We start from the raw sequence: 20,672 nt of genomic DNA, 5'->3' as shown, positions 1-20,672 counted from the left end.
CCAGTGTTTAAAATGCTCATGCATGAAGATAACAGGAAGTCCCTTGGAAGCATTGGAATCGTTAATATATGGTTACATTTTAAATATGCAGAACTGCTTTAAAATATGCGACAGGCAAAGGATGAAGATTATAAAAATATTCTACAAGATGTAAGAATCAGAAAAGTAAGTGAGCTTGGGAAAGAAGCTTTACATGCTCGATTAACTTCAAATTTGTATCCAAATGAAAACATTCTTCCAGAGAATATTTTTAAGAAAATTACTGAGAAGAAATCTGGGATATGTTTGATGCCAACTCTGCAAGAATGTTCCATCTTCAACAACAAAATGTTAAAGTTAGAAAATGAAGAGATTGTGAAACTGGAAGCAATAGATAAAATAGAGCATATGGGTGCAACAATTGTTTTGTCAGAAAATTTGAAAACAAAATTGGATTCATTAGAAAAAAGTATATCTAAAACAGCTGGTTTTGAAAAGACTCTGACTGTGTGTTTAAATTGTTGTATCTTTTTGAGAAGGAATTTAAATGTTGAAAGAGGTCTGGTAAATGGAGCAATGGGTCATGTTGTTGATTTTGTGAATTATAGAAATAGAGATGGAATTGAATTTTTAAAAATAAAATTTGATGGCATTGAGCAAGTACAACAAATTAGTCGTTGTTCTGCTAGATTTTTGCTTGTGAAAGACTTATATGTTCGCCGAAAACAGTTTCCTGTTTGTTTGGCATATGCGATGACAATTTATAAATCTCAAGGTTTAAGTGTAGATAGTGCTTTGGTGAACATTGGAAGTTCTGTGTTTAAAGAGGGTATGGCATATGTGGCATTATCACGAGTCAGAACTTTATCAGGATTGTACTTGATTGAGTGTGATGAGACAAAGATTTGTGCAGATCTAGATTGTGTTAAAGAAGACAATAGGTTAAGAAGAGAGTATGCTCCACATTTGCCTCAATATCCTCTGTTTGAAAAACGTGTGGTAGGCCGAAAAAGAAGAAATGAGAATAATTGCAGTGAGGTAGTAGCAAAAAGACAAAAAGTAGATGAAACTGTAATTGTAAGCAGAAAGAAAAAGGATTCTGTTCAAGATGTTGTTGGATTTCAATTTGAAAACAGTTCTGGTGTTAACTGCTATGCTAATGTAGTGGTTAATGTTGGTTTTTTTCTTAAAACTTTACAAGAACAGATTGTTGAAAATCAGGATCAAAGATTCTGCGGTTTATTGAATTCTGTGTTTCAGAAATGTAGCAGTGATAGAGCAAAAATTCCGAAATTCGAAATCTTTTAGATATATGTTCAGGTCAAAAAAAAAATTCACAAAATATTCAGCAGGATTGTCAGGAATTTTTAATGTATATGTTTGGTGTATTGGAAGATGAAGGTGTAGATGTAGAAAATCTTTTTAGGCTTTCTTATCAATGGCAGCATGACTGCGACAATTGTAGTTTATCAAGTAGTACTAGAATAGACACTGAAAGATTTATATATTTGACTTTACCAGACTGCAAATCAGTGTCTTTTAATAATCTACTTAAAGCAGCTGATCATAATATGGTTTGTTCCCAATGTAAGTGTCCAATGCTGTCCACATTATATATACAACATTATGGACAGTATGTCATTTTAATGTTTCAACGATGTTAATGTTAAGCCATACTTTTTGAGCGCACGGCTACCCCAAGAGGGCGTCCCGGCGCTTTAGCAAAGAGGCCTGAAGAAACCATGAAACCAAAGGCAGACACGCTACAGTCACGATGATTACTTAGTGAAGAGCAAAGTCTTCAACTCCTTCCTAAAAGCCAGAAGGTTATTCGCTTTCCGAAGAGAAAGTGGGAGCTCGTTCCACAAACAAGCTGCCACATGTTGGAAGGATCGGCCGCCCATCCGGGCACGTTTGACCGCAGGCACCTCCATTTTGGCCAAGTCAGCTGACCGCAGCGTCCTCCGTGGCACATAGAAAGCAATACGCTTCCTAAGATAGTTGGGACCAACAGAATGAAGGGCTTTAAACGCCAGTGTAAGGAGTTTAAATCTGATTCTGCCAGAAATCGGTAACCAGTGCAGCCTAGCTAGTAGCGATGAGGCACTGGCTCTCCTAGGCAGGCCATAAATGGCTCTGGCCGCCGAATTCTGGACGATTTGCAGTCTGGATAAAAGATACTTTGGTAGGCCTGCAAAAAGCGCATTTGCATAATCCAGACGAGATCCCACAAGCGCCTGGACTACATTCCTACGATACTGCAGTGAGAGCAGTGGGAGGAATTTCCTAAGCATCTTGAGGATGCCGAAGCATTTCCCTGATAATCCCAGAATGTGTGGACGGAACGAGAGATCATCGTCGAACACCACTCCAAGATTTTTTACTTGAGAAGATGGTTTCTCAGGGGGGAACATGTCCTGGGGCCACCATGTCTTCCAACAAGGATCAGGGGCACAGCCGAAAAAGAGCAGCTCAGACTTGTCTGAGTTGCATTTAAGGCTGTGCCGCTGAAACCACGCAAAGACTGCGCTCAAACAGTCTTTGATTCTGCCGCCGTCGAAGACCTCTCCCTTTCTGCAGGTGAACAGGAGCTGGGTGTCGTCAGCGTATGAGATGACCCGGGCCCCAAACGCCTCTGCTACCTCCGCCAGAGGGGCCATGTATATGTTAAAGATGGTGGGGCTCAGAATGGAGCCTTGAGGCACCCCCACCTCCAGCGAAGGCATTTCAGCAGAGATCGGTGGAGCCCAGATCACCTGTCGGCGAGAAAGGATTGGAACCAATCCAACACCGTCCCCCGCAGACCTATCTCCCTGAGTCTTAAAAGGAGACCTGCGTGTGGGACGGTGTCAAAAGCCGCCGACAGGTCCAGCATGACTAACATAGCCTTTACCCCCTGATCGAGCGTCTCCCTGATGGCGTCGGTTACCTCTACCAGAGCTGCCTCCGTGCTATAGTTCGCACGAAAGCCAGACTGGGAGTCATGCAGCAGTTTGTTATTCTCAATAAAGGTGGTAAGAGTATGCTGAACATGTTTCTCCAACACCTTCGCCAGAGCAGGGAGGAGGGAGATCGGTCTATAGTTAGCCAGCTGCAGAGGATCTAGCAGAGGCTTCTTGATCAACGGCAGAATAAGTGCGTGTTTCCATTGTCGAGGAACCACCCCGGAGCTCAATGATAGATTAAGCAGGGGGTTCAGCAAGCTGTTCACAGCTGAAGCCACCCTGCCCAAACATTTCGCCGGACAGGCATCCAGAGGAGAGCCAGATTGCAAACGGGATAGCAGCTCGAGCGATGTTTCACAGGACAGCTGGGGAAAGACAGATAGTAAGGGCCCAGATTCTGCCTGTAAGGAAGCTTTAAGCTTCAACTTACCCCCTGAAACAGCGGCATCAGTTGAAGGATCCACAGACGGGAAAGAGTCCTGAATCTTTAAGATTTAAGCCACAAAGAAGTCCTACGACGGGATTGACAAACTCCTTCACAATCCTAAATAGTTCCCGACTCGTATTATCGGCTTTGTCAATTCTCAGCTCGAGATAGTTCTTTTTAGCTACAGCAATCTGTTTCTGGTATGTCTTTATGGCATCGCGGTATTTCGTTTTCTCCACAAGATCGTACTTGCGCCGCCAGCGCCTTTCCATCTTTTTACAACCCTGGCGCATTATACGTAATGTGGAAGAGAACCAAGGAGCGGAGTCATGATGAGGGGCTATTCTAGCTGACTTCGGTGGGGCCAGCTCCTCGAATCTAGCCTGCATCCAATTCTGGACCACAATTAGATCAGCTTCTAAGACCTCTGTCAGTTGACACGAATGTTGACAGAGAGCATCAGAAAGCATATCTGCTGTCACTAGGTGAAAAGCTCTAGATTGACGGGACCCTTCCTTCTGTGTTCTTTGTCTAGGCTTAGACTCAAGCACTAAGACAAAGTTTATAAGATAATGGTCTGACCAAAGGACTGGGAGTTGTGGGGACACCTCAATAGGCACAGTGGAAAAGATCACATCTAGTGTGTGGCCTTTCACATGAGTGGGGCTGTCAATAAAAGAGGCTAGCCCCAGCAACGCCGTAATGTCTCGGAGTTTGGCGGCTTCAGCATCGGTTAAGGAGTCCATGTGCAGATTTAAATCGCCTAATAGCAGGCAATGCGCAGAACGCATGCACGGTACTAATAAAGCCGACTGTAAGTCCTCAAAGAAGGACCCGATAGGTCCAGGGGGTCTGTAGAGGAGAATCCCTGTGCAGGTCTGAGACGCCGATAGGCAGAGCGTAAAACCTAAGGCTTCACATCCAGCAATATTGTCCACCGTAAAGGAGGAACAATCAAAGGCCTTGTCCACTATCAGGGCCACCCCGCCTCCTCTTCCCTCAGTTCTATCTTTCCTTAAAATGGAGTAGTTGGGCGGAATAGCACATGCAATGTCAGGTTCCAAACCCACCCCCAACCAAGTCTTCGTTAAGAATAAGCATGGAGTCTTGGAATGCGCGAGAAGATCCCATATGTCCGAGGCATGACGAGGAAGGGACCCAGTATTCAGCAACGCGCAATGACAATGCAAAGGAGGGGCAGATAGAACACGGGTTGGTGTAAACGTAGGGCGCCAGTTACACAAAGGGCAGCCCTTGCCCAGTCGGCGACCGCCGGGGAAAAGAGACATACAGTCAGAGCGAGGAGGGCGCAGAGCTGACAAGGCTGCAGCGCTGTAAGTGATCATCCTGGAGCAACAGGAAGTCAGCCACCAAGCAGCAAATCAGCAGGGACCCAGTAAAAGATGGAGGAGCCAGGAGCCAGAGTCCGGCCTTGTCCGCCTCCGAGACGCGGACGAGCGCAGACGGGCAGGACTCTGGCACGACTCAGGCGCAAGGAGGGCGCTCCGCTGCGCGTCACCGCTGCGCGCTGCAGGCGAGCATTAAATAGCGTCGTCTCGGCGTCCCAGGTGACCTGGACGCTCAAAGATGGCGCTCGCGCTTCCTCCCAAACAAAGATGGCGCTGAACCCACAACCTCCCGGTAACCCGGACCCGCCAAACAGCGGTGGTGATTCCTGAATTACAGTGCAAGGTAGGGGCCAGAGCAGATTAAAAGCAGGGAAAAAGGCAAAAATTAAAAATATTACTGAAATCCAAAAAACGGGGATTATTAAAAATTAAGCTGGGCAGATAAGCGCGCGACCAGCGTGAACAGCAGCGAGGCACCAGAGAGATTCTCGGCCTCAGGAACACTGAGCAGGCTCACCTTCCGGCCAGCTCGCCCTAAATAGCGTCGTCTCGGCGTCCCAGGTGACCTGGACGCTCAAAGATGGCGCTCGCGCTTCCTCCCAAACAAAGATGGCGCTGAACCCACAACCTCCCGGTAACCCGGACCCGCCAAACAGCGGTGGTGATTCCTGAATTACAGTGCAAGGTAGGGGCCAGAGCAGATTAAAAGCAGGGAAGAAGGCAAAAATTAAAAATATTACTGAAATCCAAAAAACGGGGATTATTAAAAATTAAGCTGGGCAGATAAGCGCGCGACCAGCGCGAACAGCAGCGAGGCACCAGAGAGATTCTCGGCCTCAGGAACACTAAGCAGGCTCACCTTCCGGCCAGCTCGCCCTAAATAGCGTCGTCTCGGCGTCCCAGGTGACCTGGACGCTCAAAGATGGCGCTTGCGCTTCCTCCCAAACAAAGATGGCGCTGAACCCACAACCTCCCGGTAACCCGGACCCGCCAAACAGCGGTGGTGATTCCTGAATTACAGTGCAAGGTAGGGGCCAGAGCAGATTAAAAGCAGGGAAGAAGGCAAAAATTAAAAATATTACTGAAATCCAAAAAACGGGGATTATTAAAAATTAAGCTGGGCAGATAAGCGCGCGACCAGCGCGAACAGCAGCGAGGCACCAGAGAGATTCTCGGCCTCAGGAACACTAAGCAGGCTCACCTTCCGGCCAGCTCGCCCTAAATAGCGAGCTGGCCGGAAGGACGATGTAGATCTGATGGAAGGTGATGTAGATCTGATGGAACTAAATTGACAACTTCTATTGAAAATGTTGTGGCTTCTCAGTTATCAATTTCAGGAAGAATCTTTGTAACTGTAGCTATTATTTATCATGACGGTCCTTAAACAACATCAGGGCATTATACAGCTTATTTAAAATGTCAAAAAGGTTGGTCTTTCTGTAATGATACTCATTTGACTTTCAAAGAACGTTTGCCTTTTGACTTAAAAAATTCTTACCTAGTGTTTTTAGAACCGAAATTTAACTAAAGGTAATTGGCCTATAAAGACAGGAGCAGTTAATAAAAGTTAGTCTGCTATTTAAAATTATATTGTGTGTAAAATTGATGAACATAATATTAAAAATGCAGTTCTCATATAGGTACTGTAAGTGGATCTCATAGTAAGTGATATCAGTATTATTGGAAATGTTGAACATGAGTGATCCAGAGATGGGAATATGAATAGTTATACATTGTAAAAATGTGGTATGAGCTTTTCTTTCAAAACATCTGGTAAACGGTAATTTCTGAGTTTGAAAATAGACTGATAAATCTGACACTATTTGGCCGTAAGGAATATTGTTGGAATTAGCAAAGAGTCATAACTTAACACAACGAGAAAAAGAAAAAATTGAGACATATTTCAGATGTTCTTAGAGTTTTTTTTTATAAAAAGTCGATGAAATGGAAGTTTTAGAGAACAGCAGAGTATTTTCCAATGAAAAGGACCTTCACAATCTACTATTTGGCCTCAAGGAAAAGGAAGTGAATCAAAGATTAGTGTAAATATGTGATTTGTAAGTTTATATGTTTTTTTTTAAACACAATCTTTTAGATTGTGTTTCTTTTTTCCCCACTGTCATATGATGAATAGTTTGAACTCACTGTTTTTAGTGAAATTCAATATATTCTGAGAACAGCAAAAATAAACTATGTAACATGTTGTAGAAGTTATTCTATAGTTTGTTTTGTGGAATTTATATTGTATTCCCATTGTCTCACACTCACTTTCCTTTTTCCACCCCTTTTCAGCTCTCTTTACTCACTCACACTGCCTTTCTCTCACTCTGTTTCATCCCGTTCTTTTACTCCACTTTTTTCACAACCCCTCATTCCCATTTCAACTGTCTGCATCCCCTCTGTCCCTTGCACCACTTTTCAGCTTCCAGTCACTCTGCTTTATTTGCCTTTTCCGTCTTTTCCTCCTTCGCTCTTTTACTAATTTCTCTTTACTCACTCATCTCTTTTTTCGTACTCTGTCACATTCTTTTTGTACCTTACTTACCTTCACTTCATTTCTCTCATCTTCTCTTCCTCTTTGTCACTGAATTTATCTGCCTTACTCTTAGTAAATTGCTTTTCTTCAATTTCTTGTTCACTCTTTTTGTCCTTCTACATTACTTTATTTCCCTTTCTGTATCCTTTACTCTTGCTTTATTTCTTTGTACACTTTTATGATTTTTAACCTCTTGACCTGTCTCTTTTATTTTAAAATATATATTCTACTAATTATAACTTATTTGTTGTTCTCTCTTTCACAGATACAAAGTGTAGAAAAATAATATAATTAAGTTTATATTAATTATATGGTAAGTGTGACTAAACAATGTAGTTTGTCATGATCCATTGCTTTAACCTCACTACTTTTCTCTCACCCTACGTTACCCCTGTTTCCTTACTCTGCTTCCCTCACTTATTCTTATCCTCCATGTTTATTTCCCTTTTCCTTACTTTCCTACAACATTCAACTTCTTTCAGTCTTCCTGCTCACCCACACTCCCTTACTTTCCTTTCTTTTCTGGTTCACTCAGTCCCTTTCTGTCACTCCTTCCTTTTCTCTCTCTGTCCTATCTCTCTGTCACTACCCATGTCTTTCCTTTTCTCAGTTACTTCCTCTAACACCTTTTTTCTGTCTTACTATCTATTACACAGTCTCTCTGTGTTCCTCCCTCTAGCTCTCTTTCTCTTTACACCACTCTTTCCGTCCCCTTTCTTTATGCTCACTCATTCATTCTTTTTTTTTCTTTTTTTTTTAGGGTGACCTAACGGGACGCAGCCGGTACGCGCACCGGGGCGCGCCGGATAACTGCGCTTACCGGTCCGCGCATCGGGAGCGCACCAAGACAAAAAAAAAAGAAAGAACAATATACATATAAAAAATAGTATTACATAAATTAACAATATAGGATTAATTTTAAAAAATATTACATTACATAGCTATAGAAATTTGCTATTAAAAAACCTTTGAAATTCACTGAAAAAAACATAGGTTTCACACCAGTTATAGTTAGGAATTAGCATTTAAAAAAACCTATGAAATTCACTGAACAAACCATAGGTTTCATACCAGTTATAGTTAGGAATTAGCATTTAAAAAACCTATTAAATTCACTGAAAAAACCAGAGGTTTCATACCAGTTATAGTTAGCTGGAAATTTTACTGACATAAAACCATTGAATTTCCCACGTTATAGTTAGTAGGACTCACTATAACTTGCGCGCCTGCAATGCACTGCTGATGACGTCACATATTACAGCACTCATGACATGGTCAGTGACAACACTCATGACATCACTGATGACACCATCCTTGTGACAGAGTGACAGACCTCCTTTCAGTGTAATGTAACCCTTGAAACACATATTCAAAAATAGAAACTAACATTTTCAAAAAAATAGAGATACCCATACCAGTTACAACTACCAATTCAGTAATTCCACCATCTACATACACATCCACTCATTCACCAACAGTTCTATATAGTCACTCATACATATACTCACTCATCATATGTAGTGATACACCTATACATCCTGTTACAGACCCACAGTCATTCAAAAGTTACTCACACACTTACTCACACATGCAAATAAACTATTGAACATCCATTTATTTGCATATACAACTATACACACACTACCACCTTACTTCTAAGGAAACTTACACATACTTATACTCTTAAACAATCACTTATAGAGACACATACTTATTTAAACAGGAACTCTTACAATCTCTCACTCTCACAAATACTCACTTATATACATCAATACTCACCTATACTAGATTAAAACATATGTCGTTACTGATAAAGACACTAGTGAGACAGTCATTCACTCAGTAACAGACACATATACACACTCATCCACCCATACAGTCCTGCACATATGCTGTCTTCAAAACACATACAAACAGTGAGTCAGTCATTGATGCATCTATGTGCTAAGTAACACCCCCACCAAACCATACAGACACTCATACTGATACTAAAAAAAATCTAATAACCCATATACACACACATGCAGCTACTCACCAACCCATGCAGCCACTTATACAATAAGTGAAAAACTGATACAAACATTTAAATATTTAAACATTACTCGCTAATATATGTATTCACTAAGATACGCCAGTTAACCAATCAATTTTTTTTTCAAAAAACATACCTTAAGACACTTATTTAAACATTTATTCTTCCATCGACCTTTACATATACATATATAAAACATATTTATTTTTCAGAAAGACACACATTCACTGGATGGTGTCATCAGTGATGTCATGAGTGATGTCACTGATCATGTCATGAGTGATGTAATATGTGAGGTCATCAGCAGTGCATTGCAGGCGCGCAAGTTATAGTGAGTCCTATTAACTATAACGTGGGAATTTCAATGGTTTTATGTCAGTAAAATTTCCAGCTAACTATAACTGGTGTGAAACCTCTGGTCTTTTCAGTGAATATATATATATATATATTACCTAGGTAGTTATAGTTAAAACCTAGTTTCCATAGGAAATCCGCAACATTCTATTTGGAATAAATTTCTCCAAGAAAATGGCCTGCTCTGCTCCGCTCATTCCCTGAAAGTTTGAGGGTGATTCTTCAAGTGGGGGCTGAGAAAAAGGACCTTTAGCCAGGGCTACAGCCCGAACGGCTGAACGGAATTACACCAAATTTGGCAGAGAGGTAGAGTTCGGTTCGCAGATTGTGCTTTTTGTTAAATGGTGTAAATCCTTTCAGTAGTTCCTGATAAAATCAAAAGTAAAATCATAGTGATATCTAGAGTCGAAGTACCGTACTCTGTACTGTACTCTGTACCTTCCTGAGCACAAGCTGCATGCCAGGAAGTGTTGTCAGCCATCTTTTAGCTCGGTAGAACCGAGGCACAAGAAAGCAGTGAAACAAACGAGCAAAACACGCAAAGGGGGCAGGGTAGAAACACTCAGATCCCCTGGGCCTCCTCAGGGGGTCCCACAAGGACCCCCAAGGCCCAAAAATAATATTTTTATTTTAAATCACAGGGTACGAAGTACAGTACTCTGTACGGTACTCTGTACCTTCCTGAGCCCATACTGGAGGTTCCTGGTGGGCTAGTTGGCCCCCAGGGATCAGTATGCAAGGGGCGTGGCCTCATTACACCTCTCTGCAATGCAGCCCCCTGGCGCATACTGGAGGTTTCTGGTGGGCTAGTTGGCCCCCAGGGACCCCGAGTATGCAAGGGGAATTAGTTCCCCCTCTGCATATGAGCCAGGGGGCTGAGTTGCAGAGAGGTGTGAAAAGGGGCTTGGCCTAATTACACCTCTCTGCAATGCCGCCCCATGGCGCATACTGGAGGTTCCTGGTGGACTAGTTGGCACCCAGGGACCCCCAGCATTCAAGGGGAATTAGTTCCCCCTCTGCAAATGTGCCAGGGGGCTGCGTTGCAGAGAGGTGTAAAAAGGGGAGTGGCCTCATTACACCTCTCTGGAAGGCAGCCCCCTGGTGCATACTGGAGGTTCCTGGTGGGCTAGTTGCCCCCCAGGGACCTCCAGTATGCAAGGGGAATTAGTTCCCCCTCTGCAAATGCGCCAGGGGGCTGCGTTGCAGAGAGGTGTATTGAGGCCACGCCCCTTTTGCACCTCTCTGCAACGCAGCCCCCTGGTGCATACTGGAGGTTCCTGGTGGACTAGTTGGCACCCAGGGACCCCCAGAATTCAAGGGGAATTAGTTCCCCCTCTGCAAATGTGCCAGGGGGCTGCGTTGCAGAGAGGTGTAAAAAGGGGAGTGGCCTCATTACACCTCTCTGGAAGGCAGCCCCCTGGTGCATACTGGAGGTTCCTGGTGGGCTAGTTGCCCCCAGGGACCTCCAGTATGCAAAGGGAATTAGTTCCCCCTCTGCAAATGCGCCAGGGGGCTGCGTTGCAGAGAGGTGTATTGAGGCCACGCCCCTTTTTGCACCTCTCTGCAACGCAGCCACCTGGCGCCTACTGGAGGTTCCTGGTGGGCTAGTTGGCCCCCAGAGACCCCCCAGTATGTAAGGGGACTTAATCCCCCAACTTAAAACATGCTACAGGGCACGTTCGCACAGTGGTGAAGGTAGGGGGGCGGGGCTTGAGGTGATGTGAGTGCAAACATGCCCTGTGGCACGTTTTAAGTTGGGGAATTAATTCCTCTCCAATCCAGAGGTCCCCTAGGGGGCAACTAGTCCAACAGGTATCTCCAGTAAGTGCCACGGAGCTGTGTTGCAGAGTGTTGTAAAAAGGGGGCATGCCCTCTGAACACCTCTCTGCAACACACCTGCCTGGCGCATACTGGAGGTACCTGGTGGGCTAGTTGGCTCACAGGGGACCTCAGGATTGAAGAGGAATTAATTCCCCAATATAAAACGCGCCACAGGGCGTGTTGGCACACATGTTACCTCAGGCCCCATCCCCTTCCTTCACTATTGAGCAAAATATTCCTGTAAAATCAGCCGGACTACGAATTCCGATTTACTCACCTGTTATCACAAGAAACATCAGTGCTGCATCTTTCAGCCCACTACTGATCCTGAAAAGTAATTCTAATCGTAGTTACAGTAACTTGAATTTCCTTCCATAGGCTAACATTGACTGGTTTCACTTATAAAAAATTTTAAGTGTGGATTTTTGGAACTTAAAAAAAATCCTCAAAAATCAGTCGAACTACGAATTCCAATTTACTCACCTGTTATCAGAAGATACTTCAGTGCTGCATCTTTCAGCTCACTACTATTCCTGAAAAGTAAATTTAACTGTACTTACCAGTAACTTGAATTTCCTTCCGTTGCCTGCTATAGAAAATATATATAAAATAAAAAACATATTAAATTAAAAAATATATATTACAATTTCAATATTTTAAAAAAAATATTTTCAATTTATATTAAAAATATGTAATGTAATTTAATAAAATATCTAAAAATAAATACTTTAAAGCAATGTAGTAAATTAGTATAAAAGTAAATTTACATAAAAGTATGTCATTTGAAATGTCATCAGTGATGTCATGAGTGATGTCACTGACCATGTCATGAGTGATGTAATATGTGACGGCATCAGCAGTGCATTGCAGGCGCGCAAGTTATAGTTAACTGAACTAACTATAACTGGGAATTTCAATGGTTTTGTATGAGTGAAATGTCCAGCTAACTATAACATGTGTAAAATTTATGGTTTTTTCAGTGAATATATATATATATATATATATATATATATAACCTACTGGCGGTCACCAGTAGGTAGTTATAGTTACACCTAGTTTCCATAGGGAAAGCATTTTTTGATTTGCTAATAACTTTAGCAATGTTTGACTAATCTTTGCAAACTTCTTTAAAAAAAAGTCTATCCAGGTCAACTTCTATCCTGAAAGTTTGGGGGTGATTCGTCATGGGGGAGCTGAGAAAAAAGGGGTCCCAAAATGCGTTTTCCCCATGTTAATTTTCATAGGAAATTTTGCGATGAACTACAGCCCTAACTGCTGAATAAAATGACCCCAGATTTGGCAAAAAGGCAGAGCTTGATTTTAAATGGTGTAAATCTGTTCAGTAGTTTTTGAGAAATTCACAAAATAAGAGTCAAAAAATCAATTTCTCCATAGGAAACTTTGTGCAAGGCAACAGCTGAAACTACTGAATGGAATTACCCCAAATTTGGCACAAAGGTAGTGTGTGGGTCAGACAGCGACCTTTTTTTAAATGGTGTAAATCCGTTCAGTAGTTGCTGGGAAATTAGAAAAATAAAAGTTTTGTTATCTTGGTGGAGCCTAAGTACCGTGCATGAGCTTCACTGTGATTGTGTGCCACCACTCCAAACCAGGAAGAGTTGGCAGCCATCTTGTGGCTTGGTAGAAGCGAGTAACCAGAAAACAGAGCAACAAAGGTATAAAACAAGAGAAGGGGGTAGGGTAGAAACACCCTGACCCCCTAGGCATGCTTAGGGGGGTCTCAGAAGGACCCACAGGGTCAAAAAAAGCCTTACATTAGCATTAGCATTCGGATAATAATAATAATAATGGGGTCCGCTGGGGCCCCCATACCCCCAGGGCCTTACTCATGTTCGGAGGGGGATTCAGTAGGCTGTAGAAATTATATCGGGGAAACAACAATGCATCGTATTGCGGCCTTCCTTTAATATAATGCAGAATAATGTTTACTTATAATGCAGAGTTCACTTTTATCATGGATAGTGTCACTTTGTTACAGGAAATGTAATATTATGCGGTAGGGCGTGTTCTGTACCTGAAAAAAATTAAGGTTTATTGACTGAGGTGTGCAAAAAACAACCTTAATGTTCATTGGCTGTGAACCATTGAAAGTAGAAGTGTTTCTAGCCATTCACTTCCCCTTTGCAGAGTAGCAAGGACCTCTGATTGGCTTACTTGTTCTAAGGAGGACCTTCCAGAGCTTAATGTTCATTGGTTGCGAACCCTTGAAAGTAGAAGTGTTGCTAGCTATTGCTTTCTCCTCCGCGGAGTAGTAGGAGGGACATCAGATTGGCTGACGTTTTCTAAGGAGGAGCTTCCAGAGCTTAATGTTGATTGGTTGCGAACTATTGAAAGTAGAAGTGTTGCCAGCCATTCACTGCCCCTCATTGAAGAGGAGGGACATCTGATTGGCTGAAGTGTTCCAAGGAGGACTTTCCCAAGCTTAATGTTGATTGACTGTAAACCATTGAAAGGAGAAGTGTTGTCAGTGATTCCTTCCCCCGCTGCGGAGTACTAGGGACATGTCATTGGGTAACGTGTTCCAAGCGGAACCTTGCCAAACGTAATGCTTATTGGCTGTGAAGCATTAAAAGTAGAATTGTTTACAGCTATTCCCTCCCCTTCTGCAGAACATCATGGACATTTTATTGACTAAAGTGTTCCAAGTACAAATTTGCTTGTTATCGGGTGGGAACGGGTCACTGTTGTCAGCCATTTTATGACACACTTCAAAGGAATACGGGAAAACAAAGTAGTAGAGGGGAGTGTAGGAACACTGTTAACTCTGTACAGTGGTCACAAGGTAGTGGACAGGGACTGTGAAGGAACATTTTTAAAATATATTTTAAGGGCCATTTATATAATTTGCGTGGGGCCTACAAATCATGTCGGGAAAATAACAGTGTGTTGTGGTCTTCTTTTTGACCATGCCATGAATGATGTAATATGTGATGTCATGAGCAGTGCATTGTGGGGGCGCGAGTTATAGTTAGCTGAACTAACTATAACAGTGGAATTTCCATGGTTTTGTATGAGTGAAATGTCCAGATAACTATAACGTCCCCGAAACCTATGTTTTGTTCAGTGATGTCATCAGTGATGTCATTTGAGATGTCATCAGTGATGTCATTTGAGATGTCATCAGTGATGTCATCAGTGATGTCACTGACCATGTCATGAATGATGTAATATGTGACATCATCAGCAGTGGATTGCGGGTGCGCGATATATAGTTAGTGCAACTAACTATATATGGAATTTCAATGGTTTTGTGCGAGTAAAATAAGGTTTTGTAAATGCTAATCCCTAACTATATATGGTCTATAACCTATGGTTTTTTCAGTGAATTTTCAAGGTTTTGTAAATGCTAATTCCTAACTATATATGGTCTATAACCTATGGTTTTTTCAGTGAATTTTCAAGGTTTTGTAAATGCTAATGTTTTTTCAGTGAATATATATATATATACATACATATATAAACATATATCATCTGTATATCTATATAAATACAAACATAAATGCATGCATACATATACTTATATGCATACAGATGCATGTTATTTACATGAAAGTTGAAAAAACACTAATAAAAGCAAAGCTAAAAAGCCACCTCATTACAAACAGAATGGCTTTAACTTAAACGAGGGCGAGATCTATTGCATTTTCAATGCTTGTTTACTTTGGTTCCATCAAGAAGGCATTCAGATGTGTCACACATTTGCCATAAATTCTGAATGTTAGCACTCTAGTTGCACATTAGATCACTGTAGTAAAGCTACTGCTCACCAGGGACGTCTGCTGCTGGTATTCAAAGTGCATGTTTCAGTCTGCATGTCAGAATTTTTTTAATGAAATAGAAGAGGATTTGAGAAGTCACTCAAAATGATCCCTAATTTTTCTTTCTGAAGCACTAATCATACTTTCTATGGCAAAATTAACCCCCTCATGTTGTTCCTTTTTAAATTGAGTGTTTTCAGACTTACCACTTCATTCCAATCAAGATGGCTTCTGGTGTGCCATACTTTTGTCATAAGTAAGACTGTTAAAGCTCTAGTTGTTCTTTAGAACACTCTGGGACATTCTGTCATTGGGCTATACTTGGGGTACATCTGGGTGATATTTGGGCTACATTTAGGCTCTTTTGTCTCTGGTGGCCATCTTGGGAGACTGTATGTCAGAATTTTTTAATGAAATTGAAGAGGGTTTGAGAAGTCACTCAAAATGTGCCCTAATTTTTCTTTCTGCAGCACTAATCATAATTCATATGGCAAAATATACCCCCTCATTTTGTTCCTTTTTAAATTAAATGTTTTAAGAGTTACCACTTTATTCCAATCAAGATGGCTTCAGGTGTGCCATACCTTTGTAATAAGTAGGACTGTTAGCGCTCTAGTTGTTCTTTAGAACACTCTGGGACATTCTGTCATTGGGCTATACTTGGGCTACATCTGGGTGATATTTGGGCTACATTTGGGCTCTTTTGTCTCTGGTGGCCATTTTGGGAGACTGCATGTCAGAATTTTTTAATGAAATAGAAGAGGATTTGAAAAGTCACTCAAAATGTGCCCTAATTTTTCTTTCTGCAGCACTAATAATACCTTCTATTGCATAATATACCCCCTCATTTTGTTCCTTTTTAAATTAAATGTTTTAAGAGTTACCACTTTATTCCCATCACGATGGCTCCAGGTGTGCTATACCTTTGTAATAAGTAGGACTGTTAGCGCTCTAGTTGTTCTTTAGAACACTCTGGGACATTCTGTCATTGGGCTATACTTGGGCTACATCTGGGTGATATTTGGGCTACATTTGGGCTCTTTTGTCTCTGGTGGCCATTTTGGGAGACTGCATGCCAGAATGTTTTAATGAAATAGAAAAGGATTTGAGAAGTCACTCAAAATGTGCCCTAATTTTTCATTCTGCAGCACTAATCATACTTTCTATGGCAAAATATACCCCCTCATGTTTCTTTTTAAATTAAATGTTTTAAGAGTTACCACTTTATTCCAATCAAGATGGCTTCAGGTGTGCCATACCTTTGTAATAAGTAGGACTGTTAGCGCTCTAGTTGTTCTTTAGAACACTCTGGGACATTCTGTCATTGGGCTATACTTGGGCTACATCTGGGTGATATTTGGGCTATATTTGGGCTCTTTTGTCTCTGGTGGCCATTTTGGGAGACTGCATGTCAGAATGTTTTAATGAAATAGAAAAGGATTTGAGAAGTCACTCAAAATGTGCCCTAATTTTTCATTCTGCAGCACTAATCATACTTTCTATGGCAAAATATACCCCCTCATGTTGTTTCTTTTTAAATTAAATATTTTAAGAGTTACCACTTTATTCCAATCAAGATGGCTTCAGGTGTGCTATACCTTTGTAATAAGTAGGACTGTTAGCGCTCTAGTTGTTCTTTAGAACACTCTAGGAGGCTGCAGTAGAACACAAAGGAATCAACTGACAGTCTCTGTCCTTGTTGGATGTACATGTTTTACTGAGCATGTCAGACTTCATTTTCACATGACTGAGAAAGATAATGTGAATTTACAGAAAATATGCTTTCAGTTTAGCTTATAGATCCCCTTCCAAACCACTGTGGGAAAATCATGAGATATTAGTTTTCTTTCAAACAATATTCATGATATCACAGCAGAAGGTTTTTTCACATGGTAAAATCACCTTAGAACCCACCACAATTCCTAAAACGAGTATGGTACCATCAACAAATGATTTATAATGTAACTAAAGTCCTAAAACCCTCTATTAACTACAATGCTTTTTAATGAGGTGCTATCATGTATATTGGTCCCAAGATGGCTGCCAACACTTCTTGGATGAAGTGCTGACAGCCAATCAGATCAGATGTGTGGTTAGGCTCCGCCCAGATATATATCTTTTTTTGAACCTAAATTACTCAAAATCCACTGGAGCACATATATTGAGACCTAGCAAAGGCACATCGGGCTAACAGTCCCTACAATTTTGCCAAGTTTCGTGCAAATCCATTCAGCCGTTCGAGCTAAAAATGAGGCCGACCGCCCTATGGAAATTAACATGGGAAAAACGTGTTTTGGGACCCCCCTTTTTTCTCGGCCCCCCCTTGATGAAACCCCCCCAAATTGTCAGGGGCTGCTCAGAAACAAAATGTTTCATTTTCCTGAAAATTTCAGCCAATTCCGTCCACAAACGCCAAAGTTATTAGACATAGAATTTTCAAAAATCCCATAGAGAAAAAATCCTAACTATATATACCTACTGGCGACCGCCAGTAGGTAATATATATATATATATATATATATATATATATATATGTATATATATATATATATATATATTACCTACTGGCGGTCGCCAGTAGGTATATATAGTTAGGATTTTTTCCCTATGGGATTTCTGAAAATTCTATGTCTAATAACTTTGGCGTTTGTGGACGGAATCGGCTGAAATTTTCAGGAAAATGGCACATTTTGTTTCTGAGCAGCCCCTGAAAATTTGGTGGGGTTTCGTCAAGGGAGGGCTGAGAAAAAAGGGGGGTCCCAAAACGCGTTTTTTGCATTGAGTTTTCCATAGGGCGGTTGGACTCACTTTTAGCTCGAACGGCTGAATGGATTTGCACGAAACTTGGCAAAATTGTAGGGACTGTTAGCCCGATGTGCCTTTGCTAGGTCTCAATATATGTGCTCCAGTAGTTTTTGAGAAATTAACGTTCAAACCAAGATATATATCTGTAACAGCGCTCTGGGCAGCGATCCGGTCCGCTTACTTTTCGCTTATCGGAACTTTGCGCGCAGAAAGCTGATTGGCTCTCTGGTGTCTGTCAACATTCTAAACAGTCCGGAGCGGACGCCATCTTGTCTCTCGGTAGGATCGAGAGAGAAGAAGAGGTGGAAAACGAAGGGGGAATTTAATGAAAGGGGGCAAGGTATCCCCCTCTTGACCCCCTAGGAATGTTGTTGGGGTTATTAAAGGGTCCCGTGGGGAAAATAAAAAAAAAATGATTTTTCACGGTAGAAGCGCGGCCGCGAACTGGTAGCGAAACGGGAATTCGCCATTTTGTGCTTCGTAAATTAAATTACTAGTTATAAGTGGGTGCGGGAGACGTATCCTAATCCCCTATGTTTCCTGAGGGTGGGTGAGGAGGCTGATATATGTTGATACATCTCTTCCAGCGGCTGTGCGTGAGCTTTTTTTTTTTTTTTGCTGCGTGACAGTCCGGAGCGGCCGCCATCTTGTCTCTCGGTAGGATCGAGAGAGAAGAAAAGGTGAAAAACTAAGGGGGAATTTAATGAAAGGGGGCAAGGTATCCCCCTCTTGACCCCCTAGGAATGTTGTTGGGGTTATTAAAGGGTCCCATGGGGAAAATAAAAAAAAAATGATTTTTCACGGTAGAAGCGCTTCACGGGCCGCGAACTGGGCCGCAAACTGGTAGCGAAACGGGAATTCGCCATTTTGTGCTTCGTTAATTAAAGTAGTAGGTATAAGGGGGTGCGGGAGACATATCCTAATCCCCTATGTTTCCTGAGGGTGGCTGAGGAGGCTGATATATGTTGATATATCTCTTCCAGCGGCTGCGCCATCTTGCCTTTTTTCGAATGCCACAATTTTGTCGTGCACGGCAGCCATTTTAGATGCCAGGCTGGTCCCAGGCTATCACCTACCCCTGCGGATGTAGTTTATGGCCCCAGCTGTAGAGAATTCAGACATGCCAATCCTCCTGATTCAGGCGTGTGAGTACTGATTTCAGTGCTAGTCTCCCGCCTCCCGATTTCTGCAAGCAAAAACCCGGGGGCATATTACGAACAACTAGCGATAATTTTTGTCTCTAACTTGTTTAGAGACAAAAATTATCGCCGCACATCGGCGATTTTTATCGCAGATAAACCTTGCTATTATCGCAGAAAAGTCAGCGATATTCATGTATTATCGACCTAATGCTCTTAGCCATGTTATCCACCTCCCATTGGATAACATGGCTAAGAACTGCTCAGGGCAGGTGTTAGATTTTGGAGATATTCGCGCTTAGCGCGAATATCTCCAAAAGTTGGTAATAGAAGGTAGCGATGTTAGGGACTGTTTCTAGTCGCTAACATCTTGGCACGCCACTTTGCATGTCATTAGTGATAAGTATCACTGACATGCAAAGCGGGGCCCAAGATGGTCGCTATCTCCTTTTAGCTGTCACTAACTGGTGTTAGCGACAGCTTGATAATAGGGAAATAATTTTATCTCCGCTTTCATGGCTTTTAAAGCCAAAAAAGCGGAGATAAACCCCCTTGATAATATGCCCCACGATTCCTTGGGGGTTTCAGCTGACAGGGCTTGGTATTGTGTTACATGGTAATTTTTCCAGGAAACGTCAGAGGGTCGATGCAGGGGTTCTAGAAGAGGTGATAAACCATTTAAGCCTCATGAACAAGCGCATGGTCTTTTAAAGATTTGTGAAGTACTCGGGGCGGCGGTGTGTGTGTGCCCTCTTTCAGGAGCGGGCGGGGGGGCACTGCCAGCAACTTGCCAGGTCAGGTAGTGTTCAACACGTGCATCACCCTTTCTCTGTCTGCTATTGCGCTCCATGCTTCGGAAAGGTAAGAAAAAGAACGTGCATTTGAGTTTGAAATGTCCGATCCTGCAGCAGCACACTTCCAAAGCCCACACATGACAATAACCCGATTCAAAGCCCCATTCACCCGTTTTTAAAAAAATAGATAACACTCCAACAAAGTAAGGTTATAAAACTTTATTAACTTTTAATGATAATGAACAGAACAAAAACTAAAAACATTTAAACATTTATTAACACAAAAAGCAACAATGGTTAGAAGCTGTCTTTTGTGCGAATAGTCCCAAGGCAGCACAACGTGCAGAGTTCTGGACGGCACCCAGGTGATGTCGCCTGGGTGCCGCACTGGTTTAGGGATCCTACAATGCTGCTCCGAAAATTGGCGTGGGGCGTCCCGGGTGGGGCGGGGGGAGGCCTCGTCAGTAGCGGTCTGTTGTGCGAATAGTCCCAAGGCAGCACAACGTGCAGAGTTCTGGACGGCACCCAGGTGATGTCGCCTGGGTGCCGCACTGGTTTAGGGATCCTACAATGCAGCACAGAAAAACAGCGTGGGGCGTCCCGGGTGGTGCGGGGGGAGGCCTCGTCAGTAGCGGTCTGTGTCCAGTGTCACATGGCTGACACAACATGTACGACAGGCACCCAGGTGATGTCCAGTAAACTGCCGCACTGG

General features: G+C 42.4%; 1 protein-coding gene across 1 annotated transcript in view; it reads left to right on the top strand.

Annotated features, from left to right (window-relative positions):
- Positions 1-20,672, top strand: part of LOC147692003 (cytochrome P450 2F2-like) — an 803,876-nt gene that overhangs the window by 704,954 nt on the left and 78,250 nt on the right. The gene's annotated exons all lie outside the window — the stretch shown is intronic.

This window comes from Lissotriton vulgaris, chromosome 9 (genome assembly GCF_964263255.1).
Source record: "Lissotriton vulgaris chromosome 9, aLisVul1.2, whole genome shotgun sequence".
Classification (NCBI taxonomy): domain Eukaryota; kingdom Metazoa; phylum Chordata; class Amphibia; order Caudata; family Salamandridae; genus Lissotriton; species Lissotriton vulgaris.
This window is presented reverse-complemented; position numbering and strand designations above follow the sequence as displayed.